The sequence below is a fragment of the Microcaecilia unicolor genome, chromosome 7, assembly GCF_901765095.1.
Source record: "Microcaecilia unicolor chromosome 7, aMicUni1.1, whole genome shotgun sequence".
In the NCBI taxonomy this organism is placed as follows: domain Eukaryota; kingdom Metazoa; phylum Chordata; class Amphibia; order Gymnophiona; family Siphonopidae; genus Microcaecilia; species Microcaecilia unicolor.
The window spans coordinates 79,718,710-79,744,575 of record NC_044037.1 but is presented as its reverse complement, the minus strand read 5'-3'; the positions used below and the strand labels follow the sequence as shown (position 1 = coordinate 79,744,575).

The 25,866-nt window shown below is 41.0% G+C and overlaps 1 protein-coding gene across 1 annotated transcript in view; it reads left to right on the top strand.

The window, feature by feature from the left end:
- DIAPH2 (diaphanous related formin 2) overlaps positions 1–25,866 on the top strand; it is a 1,482,340-nt gene that overhangs the window by 1,094,050 nt on the left and 362,424 nt on the right. The window lies entirely within an intron of this gene.

Below are 25,866 nucleotides of genomic sequence, written 5' to 3'. Positions count from 1 at the left end.
AATTACTTCCAGAGTATGTGGTATGGATGCGGGTGTTGTGTACAGTAGAACATCGTCAGCATAAGCTGATAACTTAGCTGAAATATTACCTAATTCTACACCTTTGATCTGATCTGATCGCAATATTGTTATTAATAAAGGTTCAAGTGCAATGTTCTCATGTAACATCTGGCATGTGAAATGAGAAGAACAGCGTTACGTATACACTCCTAAGAACAGAGTCAGTATTATGTATTGAAAGTATCATATTTTTAGAACTAAGTACATTATCATATAACATAACAGTGTGTGAACAACAAACACAGTATGTTCTAACCATGAGATATGGATACCCGGATGACCACCATCCCCTCACTTACTTCGAGGATTTAAGGATGGTTTTAGGATTATCATTATTAATGAAAAATTATATATACAATCTTATGATTACTTTAAGTCATACAAAAATATCAAGAAAACTTAGGTCTGATTGAGACTAACCTTGTAGAAAGTCGGAGCGGTAAGAGAAAGAAGAGAAAAATATAGTGGTTAGGAAATCTCATACATAAATTACAGTATAGCCCATATAACGACTAAATTGTAATATAAACAGCCATGATAGATATTTAAGCTCAACTTGCGTCAATTTTACTTGGAGCTATTTCTTCCAGATAAGAAGCCAAGGTGTCGGAAGAGATGAAATCTTTGGTAACATTGTTATATGTTACTCATAGCTTGGCAGGGTACAGCATGCCGTATCTAGCGTTGATCTCTTTCAGCTTAGGTCGATAGGCCAAAAGCTGTTTCCATGCTTGAACTGTTGCCTTGCATAGATCTGGCAGAAATTGTAGCTCTTAGCCTTCATATTTTACTGGAGCACGAATGCGGGCACACTGAAAAATTTCCGTAACTTGAGGGTAACGTAGTACACGCATGATGATAGGCCGAGGATATTTGTCTTTAGGGCCACATTGAGATGGTAATCTGTGTGCTCATTCCAGTTTGAAATCCTTGGCAAATTGTAGGCCCAAAATGTTTGGAATGAATTTCTCTAGAAATTGCACAGAATCGGAGCCTTCTAAGTTTTCTGGTAGGCCTAGTGTATGTATGTTGTTACGTCTGGATCTGTTGTTACTTTCCTCCATTTCTCTCTCAATCAGTGTGATTTTCTTAACTTGCTTTTTTATCAGTTTTATGTTGGCTTCCGACATGTCGATTTTCTTCTCCAACGTAAGCACCTTGGAGTTTAACATAGATAAATCGGATCTGATGAGTGAGAGGTCTTCCTTTATATCGTTTAGACCTTCCTTGGTGTCTGTGGTTAATTCTTTGAGAGCATGTATCTCTTCCAAGATGGCCACTGTACCAGATTTATCAGGTTTTCCAATCTGCCCTTTCTTCAGCGACACGGGTTCAACCCGATGACGTTTGCTATTTTTACCAGATGCCATGAGTTATAGGGTTATTAATGTAGTAATTAGATTGTAATTAATTACAAAAGGTTGTTTGATAATCCGATTGATTGTAGGAGTCTTAGAGAGCTCAGTGATTATGCTGCCATCTCAATTAGTTCTCCACAGTGCCCCCGCGCCAATCCATTTTTCAGCACGCCTGTGAAAAAGGTCTTTTTTTTGGGGCCGAACATGTACGTGCGGTAAAATAAAAATTGCCACGCGTCCATTTTGGGTCTGAGACCTTACTGCCAGCCATTGACCTAGTGGTAAAGAATCTATGTGCTAATGACCTATGTGCATCAAATGGCACATGTCCATTACGCGCACCCAAAAATAAAAAATATTTTTCAGACGAACGTATTGGATGCGCGCCAAAAATGAAATTAGCGCAAGAGCCACGCAGTAGTCGGGCAGTAACTCCATTTTGGCACACGTTGGGCGCACGTAGATGCTTACACAACATAGTAAAGGGCTCCTCAATGCCCGAGAAACAATCTATGTAATTACTTTAATCTTTGCTGCTCCACAATCCCTCCCCTAACTTCCTCACATTTAAGCCTTAAAACCCAATGCTGTTACTTCCTACATATTCCCACCTGTAACCAAAATACCCTATCTCATCCTTCATCCTCTCCCCTCCATTCTTAAAATCCCAGCTCCTGCTCACTACAGCTGGCTCAGCCATGTTATATGCCCTCAGGTTTAGCCTGAGGGCACTCTTATAGCAAGGCTGAATATCTCTTCTCAGATGTTTGCTGATGTCAATTTGTAATATCAAAGTCATGATAGGGATATGCTGTCATTTCTACAGTTTGATTTACGTTAAGTATGTGGTTTTAGAATGTTTGCATGACTTTTACATGTGTAAATAGCGGAACGTACATGTTGTAAAAGCCCTTTATATGTAAATAGGGATTTTAGAAAACAAGCCACAGCATGCACACTTACAGAAAGGGGCATGCTGGTAAGCAATGAAATACTGAGAAAATTATAAAACTCTAATATGTTGTAATTAAATAACATTCTGGTCTAGACCTGATATATGTTTTAAATATGATACAATAGAGAACTGTTTATCTGAAATTCTATTCACTGCAAACTTTCATTATCGAAAAAAAAGAGCAGTCCCCAGGACACAATCTATTATGCAGCAAAACCTTGATTATCTGAAATTTCCACATGATACAGACATTATCAATCAGTACATCAGCCTCTTTCTGAGCCTTTAAAGATAGTACAAGGATGGCAGATCAACAGCATCTTCAGCATCTCATTTCCCATGCAGACTCCCTATGCAAAATCAGGTGTACTAAGGAGAGAATTTTATAAAGGATTTTCACATGCAAACCCTGCTGTATATGTATGCATGGTGACAATAAGTTGCATGCATTCAGATGTTTTGATAGATATAGGTTGAGTGGATCACAAGCTGAAATGTGACTGTATTAAAATATTTAAAAAAATATGCACCTCAACATATAATTCAGCTACAAGCATTAACACCAGCTCATTAATTCTGGCATTTACAATGGACCTTGTCAAGGAACTGTTTCTTTATGTAATGCTTACAGTATGCCAGTGGTTCCCAATCCTGTCCTGGGGGAATCCCAGCCAGTCAGGTTTTCTGGAAATCCACACTGAATATGCATGACAGAAATGTGCATGCAGTGGAAGCAGTGTATGCAAATCAATCACTTGAATATTCATTGCAGATATCCTGAAAACCTGACAAGATGCACCTTATCACTTCCTAAAGATGAGGCGGTAACTACATCTGACCTCTTTGTGTACCTACTACACAGTAAAGTACTTTTTTGTATGAAAATTGTATGGCAGCATTCTGGGAAATATAGAAGTCCATAAAGAGGTCACACAGATCCACAACAGTACATAAGTATTGCCACACTGGGACAGACCAAAGGTCCATCAACCCCAGCATCCTGTTCCCAACAGTGACCAATTCAGGTCAGAAATGCCTGGCAAGATCCTGAAATAGTTCAATATATTTTATGCTGCTTATCCCAGAAATAAGCAGTGGCTTTTCCCAAATCAATTTAATAATGCTCTATGGACTTTTCCTTTAGGAAGCTGTCCAGACCTTTTTTAAACCCCACTAAGCTAACCACCTTTACCACATTCTCTGGCAATGAATTCCAGAGATTAATTACACGTTGAGTAAAGAAAAATGTTCTCTGATTCATTTTTAATTTACTACTTTGTAGCTTCATCGCATGCCCCCTATATATATATATATAATATAATAATATAATATATTATTCTATATTTTATTTTCCACCAATTACATATAAGGTAATATGATAAGAATAAGAATATGTAAGAAAAGGGGGAATTAAATACTATGTTTGTTGAATTACATTAACCTGCACTGCAAGGTTTAAGAACGTGCTCAGAACATAAAAACCATATGTTTAACTTTAAAATGTTTACTTACAATACAGGTAATGTAATAATGTTACAAGAGAGAGGCAGTTTTTAAGAATCTTTCACAAGGGAAATGTGCTTTTCAAGATTAAAAGGTCTGAATTATAATTATGCTGGATAATGGTAACTCACTTCGATAGAGGCTGCTGGGTGGAGTGATGAAGGAGATCCTTGCTAAAACAGAAGTCTTTTGTTGCAGAATTGTAGTTGTTGGAGCTTCGAGAAAGTCTTAATCAGGGTGTGTGTGAAGTCCAGCAGAGAGGCAGGAGGCAGAGCGAAGAGAACCAGATCCCAAAAGCTAGAGCTGGGCATTTTCCAGGCTTTTTATAATCTCTTGCTGGACCCTAGGCTGAAGTCAGGTGGGGTGTCTGAGAACTGGCTTCATCTGGTTTTGAGATGGGGCATGGTAACTGGTCACATGTCTAATGACATCATAAGACTTTCTGGCCCAGATGCATCAACCATACGTAAAAAAATTACAAACGTTAAAGTCCGAACCGAATTTTAAAAAACGAACAATGCTCAAAAAAAACAAGTCGCACAAGTTCGGTGCGGATTTAAAAAGTACAATGTATCAATGATTCGTAATTCTGGTCGGTAATCGGCTCTTAAATCATGTGCAGAGCAGCCAAGCGTTATGCTGGCTGCTCTGCGCATGCAACGAACCGTCAGAACAAAAACAACAAAACCCCCACAAACACGTGGCTCCCCGCTGCATCACTGAAAAAATAAACATACCTTTAAAAAGGATCAGGAGGGGGCAAAGGCGCTCGTCAGAAGCATCCTGTATGGACGGCCTTGCCCCTCCCCCAGATCGCCGCTGTTCCCCGCTTCCGCCCTTCACTAAATTAAAAACTGAAAATAAAAAGCTAAACTTTAGCAGCGCCGGGCCCCCCTCCCTTCCTGTGTTGATCTTCTTTTCCCAACACTGCTCCACCTCCTGCCATCCTCTGCCCCTTGCTCCGCCCCCCCCCCCCCCCCGAGGAGGGCATGCACAGGAAGAAGGAGAGAGACGTCGGTGGAGGCAGAAGGGAGCGACGATCCGTTGTTTCATCTCGTGCAGCGCCTTCACACAAAGGTGAGAGGCGCTGCACAGCCGGTAAGGTGGAGGGGGGTCCTTTGGAGGAGGGGAAACGGCAGCGACGAACTTGGGGGGGCGGAGCAAGGGGCGGAGGATGGCGGGAGGCGGAGCAGTGTTGGGAAAAGAAGAAGATCAACACAGGAAGGGAGGGGGGCCCGGCGCTGCTTAAGTTTAGCTTTTTATTTTCAGTTTTTAATTTAGTGAAGGGCGGAAGCAGGGAACAGCGGCGATCTGGGGGGGGCAAGGCCATCCATACAGGACGCTTCTGACGAGCGCCTTTGCCCCCTCCCGATCCTTTTTTAAGGTATGTTTATTTTTTTAGTAATGCAGGGGAAAGCGGGGAGCCAGTGTTTGTGGTGTTTTTATTTTTTTTTCTCACTTTTCATGTTTAAACATGCCAGCTTTGATTTTTCTGATACAGGGGGTAGTGGGGAGATGACAGCTCAGGCCTTTACGACTGCTCTGACCACACGTTAAATATGTTGTGGTAAATGATTCGGTGTAATCGTCGGTATTGTTAGTGCATCCCGAATCGCCCACATTACAATGGTAGTTACTCCGTTTTCGTTAGCTGCTTTCTTCGTTGGAAAAAGGCCTTTAATGCATGCAATGGTTAGGAATTTCCTTTGTTAAAGGGTTGTTAGAGGATCGTTAAGGTTTAGTGCATCTAGCTCTTTGTCTGGACATCTGCTGTGATATACACATTCATAAGGCATCTGACAAGATTACAAGAGTCTTTGTCTGAGAGTAATTGGGCTTCTTTTGTCTGATTAGATAGCTAGATGGGCTTTTCAGTCTGAGTCATTGTCTGAAAATAGGTGGAGTTTCACTGTCTTTGGTTAACTCCAGTATTTGTGATTGCTGTCCATCTTCAGAGTTTTGTTCTTTGGAGATGTGTTGATGGGCTTAGGTATCCACCCAGCTAGTTTTTGTTATCAGTAGTTTCCAGGGGGGAAGGGGGAGATGAAAGCCAGACCAGTTTATCTGATTCTGTCCCAATATGTCTTTGCAGCTGTATATATTTTATATATACATTTGTATCTGATCCAGCAAAATCAATAACTCTTGACAATTAAACTCATATCATGCTAGTATTTTTGGAAGGAGTAAACAAACAATTCACGTCTACCCGTTCCTCTCCACTCATTATTTTATAGACCTCTATCATATCTCTCATCAGCCATCTTTTCTCCAAGCTGAAGATCTCTAGCCACTTCAGCCTTTCCTCTTAGGGAAGTCATCCCATCCCCTTTATCATTTTCGTCGCCCTTCTCTGACGCAAACAGAGAGCAAATCCAATATATAAAATGATGCCTTTATTTAAAAATACCCAGCATGGCCCAAGTTTCACCCATGCATGGGCTGCATCAGGGGTTATAATACACCAGGGAGGAGTGCCTGGGATGCACACTCCCAATCTAAATGTGTTGATGCTCAGCAGAACATATACTAGTTTCTGCTCTACCACTGCTCACATAGTTCCAGCTTGAAGTACAGTTAGAGCAGAGACTAGTAGGTGTACTGCTGCAGCTGTGAAGGAAACAGCCTTTGCTTAGTTGTGCTGAGCATTATCATTTCCAAAGCAGCACTAGAATTTTTAGCTCGTGTTATAAATCAGCTGGCACTAAGGGGGAGATTCTATATGTGGCGCCTAAAAAATCAGCTCGGAAATAACTTTTAATCAGTTAGCCAGCTACAATACTATGTGCTAACTGGTTAGCACTGAATTAACACATGAGTCCTTACCGCCTATGGCCATTCCCTGATGGCAACATTAGTGCCTGGCCATTAATTCAAAAAATAGAAAATATGCCATTTTAGAGCTGCAGCAAAAATGGCCTTAGCGCATAGAAAAACCTGCTCAGGTGTCTGCTAAGGCAACTTTGTGCCGCACCTTAGTAAAAGGACCCCATAATTCACTTCTGCTCGCTAGGCTGGTAGTAAATGGTTCTACAACTGGAAATATAGTTATGTGTATATGCATATTTTTTGTTTATACTTTTCATGGAGTTTTATTATTTGTAACCCTCGTTATTCAAGATTTTCTCTGTAAAATGTAGAATATGGAGCTATAAATTAAAGATATATAGCAAGTGCTTAAATAACCATAAATTTGATAGGTAGGCTAGAAATCCATCACTCTGCAGACAATGAATAGTAATTTAGCCAATGCATCATTTATGCATTGAATTTGCCTTTTAAGTGCCATGGAAATCAGTGGCTGGGTTTCTTTTTAGAAGACTATATTCTGTGATGAAGATGAGCACCTCCTTAATAGGACCTCTAAGATCCTTCTGTTTGAGTGAGGCTCAGATAGTTAAACAGAAACATGGTGTAATTTTAAAGCTATTTCATAGTTTAGTATAAAGCTCTGTTTTGGATAAGACATGGAGAGGGGAATTGAAATGTGCAAGTCAAGATGTACTCTATTCCCTCAGTATTGCATGTGGAGCATTTTATAAGATACCTAAAAGGAGAAGAAAGGGTAGGTCCATGCCTTGCTACGTAATTATGGGGCTCATTTTTGAAAAAGAAAAAGTCCAAAAAGTGTCATAAAGCACTTCTTAGATGGATTTTTTCTCTAAACGTCCAAACTGTATTTTCAAAACCTGTTTTGCAGGCGTTTATGTAAGAATTCCATCTTTAGTACATACAAACCACAAGGAGGTGTGTCAGGGGTGTTTCGAAGGCGAGTTTAGGGCAGGCCTAGCAATTATACGTTTGACAGCCATAATAGAACAAAACAAAAATGTCTAGGGTGAAAACTTCAGTGTTTTGGTCTAGACCTGTTTTTAGAACAAATAAGGCACAAAAAGGTGCCCTAAATGACCTGATGACCAGTGGATGGTATTGTAACAGGGGGTTTAGGTTTAGAAAAAATAAATTAAATATTTACCTGGGGTCCATTTTGTGGGCTCCGGGGCTATTTTTGGGGCCGGAGGGCGTCCGGGGCCGGGACGAGTGAGGGGAGCGCTGCCGTAGGTGCTCCCGATGGAGTTCGGCCTCGTTTGGGCCGGTGGCAGTGGCAGCAAGCCAGCGCTGCTTGGGGCCAGGCAGTGCCATGATTTTTGGCCTTCCGGGGACGAGTGAGTTCCCGGGGCCGAAGAGGGGAAGTGGCGCCGTCGTTCCGGGGCGCTGGTTGGTTGGGACCGGTTTGTGGGGCCGTCGCGGAGGCGGTGGCGTTGAGGGAGCATCCCGGGCAGCCCGAGGCTTCGGGGTGTGTTTTGGGAGTCGGGAAGATGGCCGGCGATTTGCAGACGTCGGCGCGAGAGTGCATGAGGCGGCGCGCCTCATGCACACATCGCGAACGCGCGTTTTCGCGTTTAGGCCGAAGCTGGGGCCTAAATTTTGGGCCCAGCTTCGGAGCTTTTTTATTTTTGCCTCCGTTTTTGCGGGAAGACAGCGAGGACCGGAACCGAAGGCAGGGGTCGTGTGAGGGGAAAATCCCGGTTAAGGTAAGGGGTCTTTTGACCCGAAATTTTAATTTATTTATTTTTAAAATGTGTAAATTCGTTTTTTTATTTTTTAAAAATCAGGGTTTTGTTTCATTTAAATTCTGTTATTGGATTTAGGGTTAGGGAATTTTTTAGGATTTTTGTAGTACTTTAGTTTTTCAATTTTTGTATTTTAAATAGGAGTTTTTGACAGGAGTGGGTTTTATAGGGTTAGGAAAGGGTTAATTTTTTTAATTCGACAGGGTAGGTCCGGGAGGGAAGTTTGAAATTTTTGGGATAGTTTTTAATTGGATTTGGGAATTTTAGAGGGGTCTGGGATAGTTTGTTTGAAGGCGGACGTCAGAATTTGGGATTTTTAAAATTGGAAAACAGGGATGGATAGGGAATGGGGAGTTTAATTTTTGGGTGAAGTTTGGAGTGATTTGAGAAAATTTTAAGGTGATTTTAGTTAATTAGTATGATTTTCCATTAAAGTCTATGGGGTTTTATTTTTTAAAATGGAGCTGTAGCAGCGCTGGCCAACATTCCGCAGGTCAGCTCAGCCAGCTTGGAATGTTTAAAAGGGATAGTGATTGGCTGAGCTGGTCTCGGAATGGCAAGCCAGCGCTGGTCTCCCTGGAAACGGTGGTTGAGGCAGTTGGTCAGAAGGTGTTGGTCAGTCAAGGAGAGAGGTGTGTGGTGTGTGAGGGGAGAGAGTGGAAGGTGTTTGAAGGGTAAAAGTGGAGGAATTTGAGAAATTTGGAAGGAAAAAATAATTAGAGAATAGTGTATTATTGAGGGGGTTATAGTGGTTTAGTGGGGAAGTTTGGTTAAAATTTATTAAGTTTAGGAAATAGGATTAATAATAGTAATTGGGTTTGTAAGGGGTGCGGGGTGTGAGTTATATAAGGGGGTGTTTGGGAATATAGTGGGGGTGTAATAGTTAAGGAATTTTTGGAATTTAAAATAGTTTTTTTTAGGAGTTAAGTGTTAAATTACTGAAGTGGTTAGAACACAATATAGAAGTACGAATGGAATGTAAAGTGATATAAAGTATTGTGAAAGAGTAGTGAAAGTGCCTAAGACCGGCCAACACTATTACACTAGTGTTAGTTAGGGAAAAAAAAATAGTTAGAAAAGGAGAAGACTTGAGAGATAGGGACAAACTATACTTATTTTAATTTTAATAATCAGAGAAACCACAGTGTAAAATCTTCCTAGCAGGCAGAATTTCTGCCGTTACCCAGAGCAGACAGGGTTTTCTCTCCATTTACGTTGTTTTTGAGGGGAGGTTTAGGAGGAAGACCAGCTGTGCATTTAAGAAAATCTACAAGGGCCCCGGCGCAAGAAAGATTTCACCGGCACGCTTGGAACCAAAGGAATTGAGACCTCGACAGCTAAGTGACTTAGATACTGGGACTGAGTATCAAGGGGAAAGTGGGTGCTACTTACTTTAAAGGGGAAAAAGGGGAAAAGAGAGAAGAGAAAAAAATCCAAATCAAATACTTACCTGTTCCTGAAGGGGGGGGGGGAAGAAAAGGAGACGTTTCCTGCAAAACATAAAATCAAATTCCGGAGAAACATCTTTTGGGAGAGTACAAAGAATTGTTAACAGGGGAAAGATTTAGTGAAAACAAAAACATTATACTTATCTGATGTCTGTTCTGATTCTGTGGTAAGAATACCTGAAAAGAGAAAAGAAGCAAGTTTATATTTCCTTTTAGAAGAAACAGGTTATTCATTGTACATAAATTGTGGGATCATTGTATAATTTTGTAAGTTGTCTTTAATTTACTTTGAGATTGAATTTAAAGAATTTAAAATAAATAACAATTTATTGCATTGAAAAGAACCCTGTGGCTGATTGAGTTGTGTGAGAGCCCAATAGGAAGAATCCTAAATTTAGTTTCATTTTCCTCTTCCACTCTTAGAGAGTGGAAGACGAGGATAGTGATTCTAACACATTTCCGGTAACTTATAGTGTGCTCGCATTCAGGCCCGATTACAAACACCTGATTTTGGGGTGAGCACACAGTTACAGCTGAGGTGCCGGAAGTGCCGGTTAGAGTATCAGGGATGATCCCCCCTACTCCCCCAGTGTTTACTGACTCCCTCCCACCTCCAAAAATGTGAATAAACATAGTACTCACCAGCCTTTATGAGACAGTTGAGTTCCGTTTAAATTCTAAGTGTTATTTTTTTGTTATTTCTGTTCGTTATTCTTTTATTTTCATGTTCTTTTTCCCCCTTTTCTTGAAGAATGGGGTTTAAAAGGACTACTGTTATAAGAAGTTTTTGAAACAATTGGAAGGCAGATTATTGGCACTGGCACTGAATATCCAGGGCTAGTAACAAGTTCTAGCAAATATTCAGCTGGGTCCTGCATGTGAGAGTTATGTAGGTTCTAGCTGAATATCGGCCAGGACCCACAAAACCAAAAATGCAGAGCCACCCTGATACCCTTCCCCCCCCCCCCCCCCCCCCCACACACACACATAGACACTCAGGTTCCAATCCCCCCTCCACCCGATACAGCAAAACACCCCCACCTCTCTCCTACTCCTCCTTCATGAAAGATATCAGCACTACCACCCCCACACACCCCAGGCCTTCCTGCTATCCCTCTATCCCTCTTGGTCCAGCAGGGGTGATCAGGGCAGGAAGAAAGACCACTCGCGCCTGCCCTTTGCAGCTACCTCAGGAAAATGGCTGCTCTGACATCTCACGGTAGCCTCATGATAAGTAAAAAGGTGCTCACAGTGAGATGATAGATAACCCATCTGATACTCCTGACATCTACCCTGAACTCTGACAGAAAGTTAATCCCCCCCCCCCAACTCTCTTTCACATTAAAGTAACCTCTTGACATCTCACAATGCTCCTTCACACAAAATTAGCCCCTTAGAAATCCCTATGGACCCTCCCCCCTCCACCACAGAGGAGGGCGTTCCTAATGCCCAGTGGCAAAGTAGAAATGTCTCTACTCGCTCCTGCTTTTGTGGCTGCCCAGATTCAAAATGTTGCTTCTGACCCCTACCAGCAGTAGTGATACTGTTGAGGATCAAACTGCTTCACCCATGTAAATAGGTGTTTATTTATTTAGTTAATGTGCTTATCTCCTGCCAAATAACCATAATTCAAGGCAATGTGGAGGGGCATTTTCGATATGACATCTAAATCTGAATTTGGACATTTTACACAAAACATCCAAATTCTGAACAGGAAAGAAGGTCATTTTCGAAAAAGAAATTGTCTTGTTTTTTTTCAAAAATACTATGGACATTCTGTATTTTGGATGTTTTGTGATTTGGACATTTTTTTTTGTCCATTTTGGGAAAAAAATGACCAAGTTCAAAACGTACAAAATCAAGCCATTGGGATATAGGAGGAGCCAGCAATTTTAGTAGACTGGTCGCCCGGACATCCCAGCACAGCAATAGGGCACCCTAGGGGGCACTGCAGTGGACTTCATAAAATGCTCCTAGGTACACAACTGACCATTGCTCCCTTACTTTGTCTGCTGAGCCCCCCAAAACCCACTACTCCCAACTGTACACCACTACCATAGCCCTTACAGGTGAAAGGAGCACCTATATGTGGGTACAGTGGGCTTCTGGTGAGTTTTGGAGGGCTCGCAGTTTCCTCCACAGTTGTAACAGGTAGGGAGAGGTAGGAGCTTGGGTCCACCTGTCTGCAGTGCACTGCACCCACTACTAGACTACTCCAGGGACCTGCATTCTATTCTGATGGATCCAAGTATAACATCTGAGTGTGGTACAGAGGCTGGCAAGTAATATTTTTCATCACATTTTTGGGGGGTGGGAGTGGGTTAATGACCACTAGGGGAATAAGGGGAGGTCATTCCTGATTCCCTCCAGTGATCATCTGGTCACTTAGGGCACCTTTTTGTGCCTTATTCGTAATAAAAACAGGTCTAGCTCAAAATGTTTTAAAAGTTTTAGTCCTGGACATTTTTGTTTTGTTCCATTATGGTTGAAAAACGTCTAAGTCCTAAGTCTTAGGAATGCCCAAATCCCGCCCTGAACATGGCCCTGAAACCCCCATTTGAGATTTGAACGGACTTCTGACGGACTGCATAGAAAAACACCGAAAAATACGTTTCGAAAATACTGATTTGGACGTTTTTTGTGAGAAAAACTTCCAAATGTAGACATGTCATTTTTTAGACGTTTTTCTCTTTGTTGACTGCTGAAAATTGATTTAGCTGCTATCATCGATTAAAACAATTAAAGCATTAGTATTTTGATCATAAGAAAAAAAAAGTAAAAAAGAATATTGAGTAAAGGAGGTTTTTATGGCTAATGATGGCTAATGATGGTAAACACTAAAGAGGCAACTGTGCTATCTTGAGGAACATTGTAACATAATAGTGAAAAGAATACAAAGGCTTATATTTGCAGTTGTGGTGGGCTTTCTTGAATATTGCCATTAAGATTTTATATCTTACCCTGTGTTTCACTGGCAACCAATGGAGCTATACCAGTGCTGGGGTAGATGTACTTGAACTGTGAGCTACCTAGTGCAATTCACACATGACATTTTGGGTTAACTGTAATGGGTAGGCTATACAAGGTTATTTTACAATAATCTAATCATGACATGATTAGAGTCTTGAATACAATAAGAAAGTCATTCTCTCCCAAAAGAGGTTACCGCCGGAGCAATATGTATTTTTAATAAAACACATGTATCACCTTATTAATATGCAAGCTTCATTGTACTACTACTACTTATCATTTCTAAAGCGCTACTAGACGTATGCAGCGCTGTACACTTGAACATGAAGAGACAATCCCTGCTCGACAGAGCTTACAATCTAATTAGGACAGACAAACAGGACAAATAAGAGATAAGGGAATATTAAAGTGAGGATGATAAAATAAGAGTTCTGAACAAGTGAATAAGGGTTAGGAGTTAAAAGCAGCATCAAAAAGGTGGGCTTTTAGCTTAGATTTGAAGACAGCCAGAGATGGAGCTTGATGTACCGGCTCAGGAAGTCTATTCTAGGCATATGGTGCAGCAAGATAAAAGGAACGGAGTCCAGAGTTAGCGGTGGAAGAGAAGGGTGCAGATAAGAGAGATTTACTCAGTGAACGGAGTTCCCGTGGAGGAGTGTAGGGAGAGTGGAGAGGTACTGAGGAGCTGCAGAGTGAATGCACTTATAGGTCAATAAGAGGAGTTTGAACTGTATGCAGATAGGAAGCCAGTGAAGTGACTTGAGATGGCTAATATGAGCATAATGACACTGGCAGAATGTTAGTCGTGCAGCAGAATTTTGAACAGATTGAAGAGGAGAGAGATGGCTAAGTGGGAGACCTGTGAGAAGCAAGTTGCAAAAGTCTAAGCGAGAGGTGATAAGAGTGTGGATGAGGGTTCTGGTAGTGTGCTCAGAAAGGATAGGGCAAATTTTGCTGATATTATAGAGAAAGAAATGACAGGTTTTAGCAGTCTGCTGAATATGTGCAGAGAAGGAGAGGGAGCTGTCGAAGATGACCCCAAGGTTACGAGCTGATGAGACAGGAAGGATAATAGTGTTATCCACAGAAATGGAGAATGGGGGAGGAGGAGAGGTTGGTTTAGGGGGAAAGATAAGAAGCTCAGTCTTGGTCATGTATAGTTTCAGATGGCAGTGAGACATCTAGGCAGTAATGTCAGACAGACAAGCTGATCCTAGCTACTCTTATTGATCTAAGCATAAGGTGATTGAGGGCAAGATTTGCTTTTAGTTTTGACAGATTTCTCTTATATTTTGTAAGGTAACTGAGTTAAGAAAAATCATGAGAAATATGTAAATAAGCAATTGCTAGGACTGAAGCCTTATCAATTGGTTCTGTCCCAGGACAGATCCCTGAGGTACACCAACTGACAGTGGGATAGAAGTAGAGGAGGATCCACTAGAGTATACACTAAAGGTATGCTGGGAGAGAGAAGAAGAAAACCAAGAAAGAACAGGTCACTGAAATCCAAGTGAGGACAACGTATCAAGGAGTAGGCTGTGATCAACAGTGTCAAAAGCAGCAGATAGAGAAGGATGAGGATCGAATAGAGACTTTTGGATCTGGCCAGGAACAGATCATTGGAGACTTTAGCAAGTGCTGTTTCAGTTGAATGAAGGGGGCGAAAGCCAGATTGAAGTGGATCAAGAATAGCTTGAGATGAAAGAAAGTCAAGGCAACGGCGGTGAACAGCAGTTCAAGTATCTTGGATAGGAAAGGGAGGAGGGAGATGGGGCGATAGTTGGAAGGACAGGTAGGGTCCAATGAAGATTTTTTAAGGAGTGGTGTGACTAAGGCATGTTTGAAGGCATCAGGAACAGTCGCAGTGGACAGTGAAAGATTGAGGATATGACAGATAAAAGGGCTGACAGTAGGAAAGATAGTGTTAAGTAGATGGGTGGGAATAGGATCAGGGGAACAGGTAGTTAGTTTCGAGGAGCAAATATGTGTAATTTCCTCTTCAGTGATTTCAGAAAAGGAGGCAGGGGTTGGAGGGTTGAGAGAATGGACTAAGTGAAGGAGAGGTTTGTGCAGCGCTGCGTATGCCTTGTAGCGCTATAGAAATGCTAAATAGTAGTAGTAGTGACCTGGTTGAGAATTCAAGTTTAATCTTGTGAACCTTATCATGAAAGAACTCAGCCAGAGTCTGGGGGGGAAGTGAAGGGGGGGGGGGGGTTGGAGGTGAAGGCACTTTGAGGAGAGAGTTCAGTGTGCAAAGATATGTCAAGGGTTTGAGCCAAGAGAATTTGTCAACTGGATGTAATAGTCCTGTTTGGCAAGCAAAAGAGCAGACTGGAAGGAGGTCAGCAAGAATTTCAGCCAAAGGCGTTCGGCAGAACGGGCACAGGAACGTAGGTAGTGGATTCTAGAGGTCAGCCAAGGCTGGGGTTTGGTACATTTTACAGAACGGGGAATGGTAGGAGTGAGAGTATCCAGGGCAGAGGAGAGAATAGTATTATAGGAAGAGACAGCCTCATTGACAAACAGACAGCCTCATTGACAGACTTGGATAACATAGTGGTAGAGAAGAGATTTGAAACACTGGAGACAGAGTAGAAGGGTCAATAGCCTGAAGATTCCTAAATGTATTGGTTAAGATTGGACAGGATTGGGGAGGAGGGTGTTTAAGTGTGAAAGTTATCAGATGATGGTCAAAGAGGGAAAGAGATGAGGCACAGAAACTGGAGAGTGAGCAGTTTGAGAAGAGGATAAGATCAAGACAGTGGCCATTCTGGTGAGTGGGGGCACTGGAGCACAGTTGTTAATCTAATATTACACCTAAGTAGACAATTTCTTTTTTTTAACTATGATTTGGACATTGACCCCTGGATTCTATATATCACGCCTAGCATTTCGCGTCAAAATCTATAAGAATGCGCATAACTTAATTGGCTTAAAAAGCTAATCAGTGTTGATAACAGCACTTAACAAGCAATAATGAGCACTAATTGGCAATAATTAGAAATGTATGCACACAACTTGCTAAGTGTATTCTGTAACGCAGAGTACCTAAATTCTAATCCATGCAGCCAAAAAGTGGCATGGTTATGGGTGGGGAAATGGGCATTTTGTGGGCATTCCAAAATTTACACTCGCTGTTACAGAATATGGCCCCCCTGTGCCTAAATCTGTTCGCCAGTAATTACACCATATTTCCCTTGGTGTAAATGTAGTTCTAGGCGCTGGGATATCATCTAAGCCTATTCTATATACCGCGCTTAAATCTAAGTGCTGCTTATAGAATACACTTAGGTGGAAATTTGTTTCACATGGATTTTTCAGGCGCCATATGTAGAATCTGGCCTCTAGCACCTAGATTTGAATGCCAAAATGTGGGCAAGCTCCCAAGATGTGCAAGCAAATTAATTGGCTAACTAGCTAATTAACATCAGTGATTGGGTGCCTATAAACAATTATTGACGTTAATTGGCACTGATTAAAATTTGTACACACTTCTGGCTCCGCACTATTCTTTAAGTCATGTTACCTAACACTAGTAGTATGTACTCAAAAGGGGATGTGATCATGGGAGGGGCACGGGCATGTCAGGGATATTCTGAAAAGTTGCACGTATTGTTACAGTATACTGCCTCAATGTGCTCAAACTTGGGTGCCAGCATGTACACCAAATCTCAGCAGTCATAAGTCTGGCACCAAAGGTTAGACACAGGAATCGGCGCTAAGCATAATTTTATAGAAAAACACACAACCTTTATAGAATCAGTGTGATTTTTGAGCGCCATTTATAGAATCCCCCCTGTATATATTATGGAGAGTGTACAGATGACTTCTATCTCATAACATGCGGTGCTTCTGTTTTTTAATAATTTTAGGATAAGCCACATACATGGCTGTAGCTTATAGAGACAAAGAACCAACTCTGAATTCTGGATCTCCTCTTTTAAATGTATATAGTGCATATATTATTATGTAGTCTGCATAAAACTGAACATTAACACTGTTTATAAAATTTGTCATGTTATATACAGGTAAAAATAACATACACAGCATTAATATTCATGCTTTTACCTATAATAAGCAGAAGCATTCCTTTTATATCACCATTTCTACTTGTGCATATACTTTTGATACTTCACACATATGTGCATACAGTAAGATGGGTAGTTACTAAAATGCATTAAAGGAATAATGGGTATGATTTGTCTCTAGACATATATGAAATTGTAAAATCATGTGTTATTTTACAATAATGCATGTTTGTCTATAATAGTAGGCATTAGGCAACATAGTAATGAGATTCAAAGCATGCAGAACACATCATTACAGTGCAAAATGGAACTTTGCAAGCTGAGTTTTTCCAGGGAAAAGAATATCAGCTCAAAGCTAGTACTACGTTTCCTTCCTGGAAGCAACGGCCTGCTAATACATGGCCTGATGCATCCAGATGCCATGTTAAAGTAGCCAGTGTTGTCATCAAGCCATACGATATTACATAAGTACATAGGTGTTGCTATACTGGGACAGACTGAAGGTCCATCAAGCCCAGCATCCTGTTTCCAGCAGTGGTCATTCGGGTGACAAGTACCTGTCAAGATCCCAAAACAGTACAATACATTTTATGTTGCTTCTCCTAGAAATAACCAGTGAATTTTCCCCAAGTCCATATTAATAATGGCTTATGGACTTTTTTTTTTAGTAAGTTATCCAAACTTTTTTTAAAAATCCCACTGATTTTACCACATTCTCTGGCAACGAATTCCAGAGTTTAATTACACATTGAGTGAAGAAATATTTTCTCCAATTTGTTTTAAATTTACTACTTTGTAGTTTCATTGCGTGCCCCCTAGTTCTAGTATTTTTGGAAAGAGTAAACAAGCGATTCACATCTACCCATTCCACTCCATTCATTATTTTATAAACCTCTATCATATCTCCTCTCAGCCATTTTTTCTCCAAGCTGAGGAGCACTAGCCACTTTAGCCTTTTCAAATTCCACTATATCTTCTTTGAGATGTTGTGACCAGAATTTCACATAGTATTTGAGGTGCAGTTGCACCATGGAGCGATAGAAAAGCATTATAATGTCCTCATTTTTGTTTTCCATTCCTTTCCTAATAATACCTAACATTCTGTTTCCTTTCTTAGCCACACACTGAGCAGAGGGTTTCAACATATCATCAATGTTGACACCTAGATCCCTTTCCTGGTTGGTGACTCCTAATGTGGAACCTTGCATCATGTAACTATAGTTTGGGTTTCTCTTTCTCACATCCATCCCTTTGCACTTGCTTACATTAAATGTTGTCTGCCATTTGAATGTCCAGTGTCCCAGTCTTGTAAGGTCCTCTTGTAATTATTCACAATCCTCTTGTGATTTAACAACTTTGAATAACTTTTGTGTCATCAGCAAATTTAATTACCTCACTAGTTACTCCCATCTCTAGATCATTTATAAATATGTTAAAAAGCAGTGGTCCCAACACAGACCCCTGGGGAACCCCACTATCTACCCTTCTCCATTGAAAATATCATTTAACCGTACTCTCTGTTTTCTATCATTTAACTAGTTTTTAATCCACAATAGAACACTACCTCCTATCCCATGACTCTCCTATTTCCTGTTTTTCTTGAGGTACTTTGTCAGATATCTTATTAAAATCCAGGTACACAGTATCAACCAGTTCACCTTTATCCACGTGTTTGTTCACCCCTTCAAAGGATCCCCCATATACACTCATGAGCAAAAACTCCCATGAAGGTATTCCAATCGCCTTAGATGCCCCACCCCTCCAAAGGCACACAAATGTTTAAAATGGTGACTGTCAGTTATATAGCAGAGACTCGAGGGCCTGGGCCCCCTCACCTTTGGCTCGGGCCCCCTCTGCATTAATGGCTGGCAGTGATGCCAAGCCTCGCCAGCTGACGAGGTCTCCTTTTCGAGTCCCATCTGTACTATCTGAGCAGCACTTATATCAGCAGCACATTTTGGCCTCTGATACTGGCTCTCGCGCTTGCTCAGTTCAGCGACTGAACTAGTCATGCACAGGAGTGCGGACATCGGTAGCTTAATTGCGCTGCCAACTTGAGTGCTACTCTGGTAGCACAGGCAGGATTTGAAGAGGAGACCTCTTTGACTAGTGGGGCTTGGCATCGACACTGGCAAAATTATTCTTCAGTGTTGCAATGGGAGGGGTGAGGAGAAGGGAGAGAATAGCTGGCCCCCTCAGTCCATCTTTGCTCCCCCCCCCCCCCCCAAAATGCACTTCTGGCTACGCCCCTAGTGTCTGTGACCCTGAGTGGTAGTATCACAACATTATTGGTATGGTCAGCCGGCATATAGATTTTCTTGAAGTAATAGGAAGTAATTTTTTAAAGAATTTTTCATACCTATGGCTACTTTACTTGTGTAAAAGTAGTTTTATAAAATTAGCTCAGATGTTATGCACATTAACAAGAATGCCTATATATTTATGCAAGCCACATGCAGGTGTGTTCAGGGATAGAGTTTGGGTGAACTGTAGGCGGAGCTGCACTTTACATGCATAATTTATAAAATATGTGCATACTTCACATAGAAATATTTATGCCTGTCCCAAGCAAGCAAAAATGTCTGCGGCTCCAAGCCTAGATGCGGGTTCTGCTGGTTCACCCCTAGCATTTTATGTAGACATTCAGGTTTTTGTGTCTTCATAAAATAGCCTTAAAGTTAGCACATCCATTAGTTTCACTTTTAGGTGTTTAAAATCATGAAGCTGATCGCAAGGTCCTTACCAAAAGGTACACTAGGAAGTGCTGTACTCAAACGTTACCTCTGTTTTTGAAAATGTGTAAGGCTATATAAGAATATAGCAATAATATGTTATAATTAACAACAGCATTCTTTTGATGAAAAGGTTTGATGACAAGAGGAGGATACAAGAAATGGGAGCAAACCCAATGTAAGGGGTTGAATGTACAAATCATGGTAAGATTAGCAAAGTGACAGACTAGGGCTGAAGACTGGTAGTCCTGTCTGCAAACAAATGAAATACAACCTGCCTAGAAAATAGTGAGACAAAGAGAATAGTTCGTTTTTTTTTAAGAAGATTAAGCTCAGATTCTGAAAAGTACAATAAGAAACTGTAGCAATTTTCTAAAATTAAGGTACCAGGATGAAGCCAGCAGTGGTCTCCATTTTCCACTCCAGTTGCGATAGGAAAAAAAAAACCATGATGGTGAACAATCTAACTTGACCTGGCAGAAAATCACTATTGAGTACAAAATATGACCTGCAGTGTTTCCTACAGGGCTACATCTAATAGAGAAGAAACATAGTGAAAACAAGAATTGCCATAGCAATGGAAGACTTAGAACATTTTGGGCTTGATTTTATAATAGGGTGCCTATGGAAAACGTCAAAAAAGTTGTCTATTTTATGCCTATTAAGCCATCTATGTGCTTTCATAAATTAGCACCAATATCCCTTAGTAGAAACTGACACCTGCTCTAATGGAGATGCTCATGTATATGTGTCCTCTATGCATGTAGTCACATATGTTACAAAATACATGTGTGTATCACAGTACTGTCCACCTTGCATCTTCCAAAATGACTATCTACAATCTACGTAAATGCAGGGTCTGTGTTTGTACTTTTTATTTGTGTACACGCACGTAAGTAAGAGAAATATTTTCCGCATGTAGGCATGCAGAAAAATTTGATTAGTGTGTATTAAATACCCGAGGTCAATTCCCATTCAAAGTTATTTGCATGTGCAACATATTCTTTCTTACTATTGAAACGTAAAATGCACGAAAAGTGATTATAGAATGAAATAGGCTTTAATTGTAAAGAAAGTCATCAATGTATATTTTGTTAATCTTAATATTGGGCAAAAAACTGCATTCTTGAATCTAGCCTCTTGCTAAGATTATGGAAGCTGTTTCACCGGAACTATGGAGGCAATGATATATTGCTGTTTTTCTTCAACTAGATAAAAAATTGGTTTTAGGGAGCTGGTTTTTTTTTCTCAGCATGGTGTTAGAGGAAATCATGGACAATGCAAACAAGTCAAGTAAAAAAAACTGTGCTAATGCAGTTCAATAAATCTCACATAGTTGCAAATGTCACTATAAATTGTGTCAGCTTCTCACTATATTCAAGAAGATCAATGTTGAATCATGTGCATTTTCCTTGCGTTTAGGTGAGGAGAATCACATTTCCAGCATGGCACTGGCTCATTTTTTTCTCCTGATATATAGCATAGTCAAAGGGAGGGGATTTGTCTCATAGAAATTTTTTTTAAAGGCTGAATTTGTGCTTTTACATATGTAGAGAAAGGTTGAGGAAAACACTGGCATCAAGCAAATAGAGAACATAGGGAACATAATCAGGAACCCCCCTCTTCCCCTTCTTAAAAAAAAAAGGAAGGAAGTGCCAAGCAGTGACATCTTAAAAGTAACCTATATTTTCTCTGTATTAGAGTACAGGGGTGGCCTAGTTAATAGGGCAGTGGCCTGGGAAGTAGGGAGGGCAAAAGGCACTTATTTTATAATGACACATAGGTGCCTATCCAGCTCATTTTCGAAAGAGAAGGGCACCCATCTTTCGACACAAATCGGGAGATGGGTGCCCTTCTCGCAAGGCTGCCCAAATCGGCATAATCGAAAGCCGATTTTTTTTACACCCTCGACGGCTTTCCATCGTGGGGACAACCAAAGTTCACGGGGGCGTGTTGGCAGGGTAGTGAAGACGGGACTGGGGCGTGATTAGGAGATGGGCGTCCTCGGCCAATAATGGAAAAAAGAAAGGTGGCCGTGACAAGCACCCGGCCGACTTTACTTGGTCCATTTTTTTTTCATGACCAAGCCGTGAAAAGATGCCCAAACTGAGCAGATGACCACCGGAGGGAATCGGGGATGACCTCCCCTTACTCCCCCAGTGGTCACTAACCCCCTCCCACCATAAAAAACAGGTTAAAAATACTTTTTTGCCAGCCTCTATGCCATACTCGGGTCCATTGCAGCAGTATACAGGTCCCTGGAGCAGTTGTAGAGGGTGCAGTGTACTTCAGGCAGGCGGACCTTTGTGGGGGGGGGGGGGGGGGCTCAGCAACCAAGGTAAGGGAATTATGCACCTGGGAGCAATTTCTGAAGTCCACTGCAGTGCCCCATAGGGTGCCCGGTTGGTGTACTGGCATGTGAGAGGGACCAGTGCACTACAAATGCTGGCTCCTCCCACGACCAAAGGGCTTGTTTTTGGCCGTTTTTGAGATGGGCATCTTTGGATTCCATTATCGACGAAAACCAAGGGCGGCCATCTCTAAGTTCGACCCAAATGTTGAGATTTGGGCGTCACCGACTGTATTATCGAAATGAAAGATAGACACCCATCTTGTTTCGATAATACGGTCAGGGATGCCCCTATACGCGGCCATCTTTAGAGATGGGCACCCTTAGAGTTGGGTGCCCCGTTCGATTAAGCCCCTCCATGGCACCCTTTTACTAAGCTGTGTTAGGTGCCTAATGCATCAAAAATGGCCTAACATGATACACTAAAACATTCCATGTTGGTTGTGCAATCTGCATACTGTAAACGCACAGTAATTATTATTTTAACATTTTTATAGAGGGTGTGTGTCAGGGGTGGAGAATGGGTATGGATACACTAATTAGCTAGTTGCTGACATTACCGCCATGCTAACTGGTTAGCATGTCCAACAACACGTGTGTCCTTTGCACCTCCTAAATAGGAGGCAGTAAGTCCTCCTGCAGTAATTCTTTTAAATGGCAGCACACTGATAGTAGCATTAATGCACTGCCATATATGCAATAAATGGAAAACGCCCTTTTTGACAGCCACGCTAAAATGGGATTAGCCCACGGGAAAGTCTCATGCAAGGACATGCTAAGCTCATTACTTAGCACAGCTTAGTAAAAGGGCCCCTAGGTGTCTTTATAAAATTTCCCCACAAAGGGAACAATTGGTGCTGAAATCAGTGCCGACTAAGCATATTCTATAATTGGTGCCTAGATTTAGGCGCCTGTTATAGAATATGCATGGTTGATATTTCAGCGCCTAAATCTACATGTATCCATTTACACCAACGAAAATGTGGTGTAAGTCCCAGCACATAGATTTAGGCGCACTGAGCCATATTCTATAACTAGGCACATAAATTTAGGAACGCCAATGAAACTTCCATTTCCCCACCCATAACCACACCCTTTTTTGCATACTTTAGAGGTTCAGCGCACATCATTCCAGAATACGCTTAGCGAGTTGTGTGCCTAAATTCTAATCAGTGCCAATTAGTGCTCATTGTTGCTTAAATGCTCTTATCAGCACTCATTAGCTTGTTAAGCTTGTTAAATTACACACATTGTTATAGAATCCATGCCGATATTGGTGCAGATCTCTAGGTGCATTATATAGAATCCAGAGGAAAGCAGTTGAAGTCATGGGAAAAAAAGTTGCAAACATTTACACTTCACATTTTGTGTATTTGCGAATGCACATGTTTTATTTAAGTATGTTAATAAATTGCAGCTATACCTGTCCTGTGCCCAAAATGTGCCCCCTAACACACTCACACCCAAATCCTTTGAAAGAGCATTCATTCACATATACTCAATAAGATCCAGAAGACAAACAGAACACAAACCGACTAAGAACTGTATCCTTGAAGCCAGGTTTGTGATCCATTAGATCAAATGCAGATGAGATGTCAAGGGAAACAATAATAACTGATTTACCTGAGTCCAAGAATTCCCTAGCCGTTCTCAACAGGATCCAAGACAGGCCCAAAGTTTGGCATGGAAATGGGTTCTAAGTGATATTCTATAGACGTGCACAACTCGCTCTGCTTGGATTTTTTTTTTTTGCGCCCAAATTTGGGCACCATTTACCGAATCTAGTCCTATGTAATTTAGGTGTGCTGTTTCAGAATAGTATTAAGGAGCCCTGCTGGCACTTTTGAGAGTAATTATAATTATAACTGCTAGTATTCTAGACATTTATATGTGTAAGGTGTTTGTAAATGCGGGCTCCTAGCTTGTAGAATTGCCCTTTTAAATTCTATACATGGTGCCTGAAAAATCCAAGCAGAAATGAATACGCCTAGGTGTATTCTGTTAAGTACGCCTACATTTCCACACAGATTATAGAATATGCTGAGCGCCTGTCCATACAACTAAATTTAGTCATGGGCAGGTATGCCAAGTAAAACTTGGTGTAAATCCCGATATGTAAATTAAGCCCAGACCAGGTGTATTCTATAACAACTCGCATAGATTTGTGAAACCCTCATGGCCATGCCCCCAATACACTGTGGGCCCTGTTTACTAAGGTGTGTTAGCATTTTTAGTGCTTGCTAAAAATTAGCGCATGCTAACTGTGTAGGCGCCCATAGGAATATTATGGGCACCTACACAGCACACGCTAATGGCTATCACGTTCTTAAAATGCTAGCGCTCACCTAATGCGGCTTAGTAAACAAGGCCCTTAGACAGTTGTTCAGATTAATTCTAATAATAAGTGCTAATTATCAGTGCTGATTAGCTTGTTAACTAAGTTATGAGACCTGATTTATGCATGCAACTGAAGTCACACTATATAGAATCCAGGGGCTAATGCCTTCCCTAGCCCACTTGCTTCTCTTATTCATGATAGGGGGATTTTTTTTTAGATAATATCTAGCTGTTGCTTCACATAAATGCTAATGCAGCACATCTTACACCCCTTAACTGCCTGGCCAATGTTATCCGGTGACTAAAGGAGAAATGATTGAAATGAGTAAGAGTTGCTTGCAAAGTGTATCGCAGGTCGTGGGTCACCCTTTTATTCTTTCCTCCATTTTAACTGGCAATCTTATTTGACTCTTGAACTGTCTACCTATTATAGGAGTTGTTGGGACTCTGAGATACTTTAGACAATCAAGTTTCTTCAGTTGTTAAATAGTGTTTCCTTTTACTTTATAAAATTAGATCTGTCAAAGAGGCCTTGTCAGTATTGATCCATACTTTATTTATAAGCCACATTGACTACTGTAATTCTCTGTACAATGGTGCATGTCTTGCTTTGCTTCAGAGACTGCAAATAGTCCAAAACACTGTTCATGTTTCAAAATGATATGAGCCTGTCTCCCCGTTGTTCAGGAAGAGTCATTGGCTACCCAATGCTTAAAAAATTAAATTTAGTATGCATATTCTTGTTTTTAAGACTTTTCATTTTGCCCAGTTGTTGTGCTTTATTAACATATATGGCCATGTGCCTGCTTCATTCACAAAATGACAAATTGATAGTTATTCTGCTGCCACCTCGGGCTCTCCTGGAGTCTACCCAGAACTTTGCCTTTTACATATTGGCTCCGTTGCTCTGGAATACCATTCCAAAATATCTGTGCCTTTAGGCCTCTTCCAATAGGTTTCAGTCAGGGCTGAAACCCTACTGTTGTACTCAAGCATCTGGGGACAAAATGTGAGCTAGATATAGGGTACTTGAGGGTATGTGAAGAATTAACATCTGCAGCGACCTTTCTTATTATTCTCTTTCTAACCCTTTTCTGTTCTTTTTTTCTGGATATTTTGCTTCTCCTTAACATTTTCTTTCTATTTTGCTTAAGCTGCTCTTATGCTTCTGTGAAGAGCTTTAGCAAGTAGTTTAATAAACATAAACATAGATGAACACTTTTCCCTAATGTTTATCTATATTGCCATTCTCAAAAACAAGGGTCATTTTCAAAAGCATTTCCTCTGTTAAAGCAGTGCTTTAATGTGCAAAAATAGGCTTTCATGAAATTGGTCACTGATACACACATAGCATTAAGCACATACAGTGTTTACACTGTATGTAGCCTCACCCACACCGAGTACAGGGGTTCCTAGAAATAGACCAAGGAATTAGTTTGCATTTATGCACCAATTTTTGACAATACATGCATTTGCACATAAACCCAGAATATTGTGCATGGCAAAGAACAAGTGTAAATATGAGAGCATAAATTGCTTAGGATAATCTTA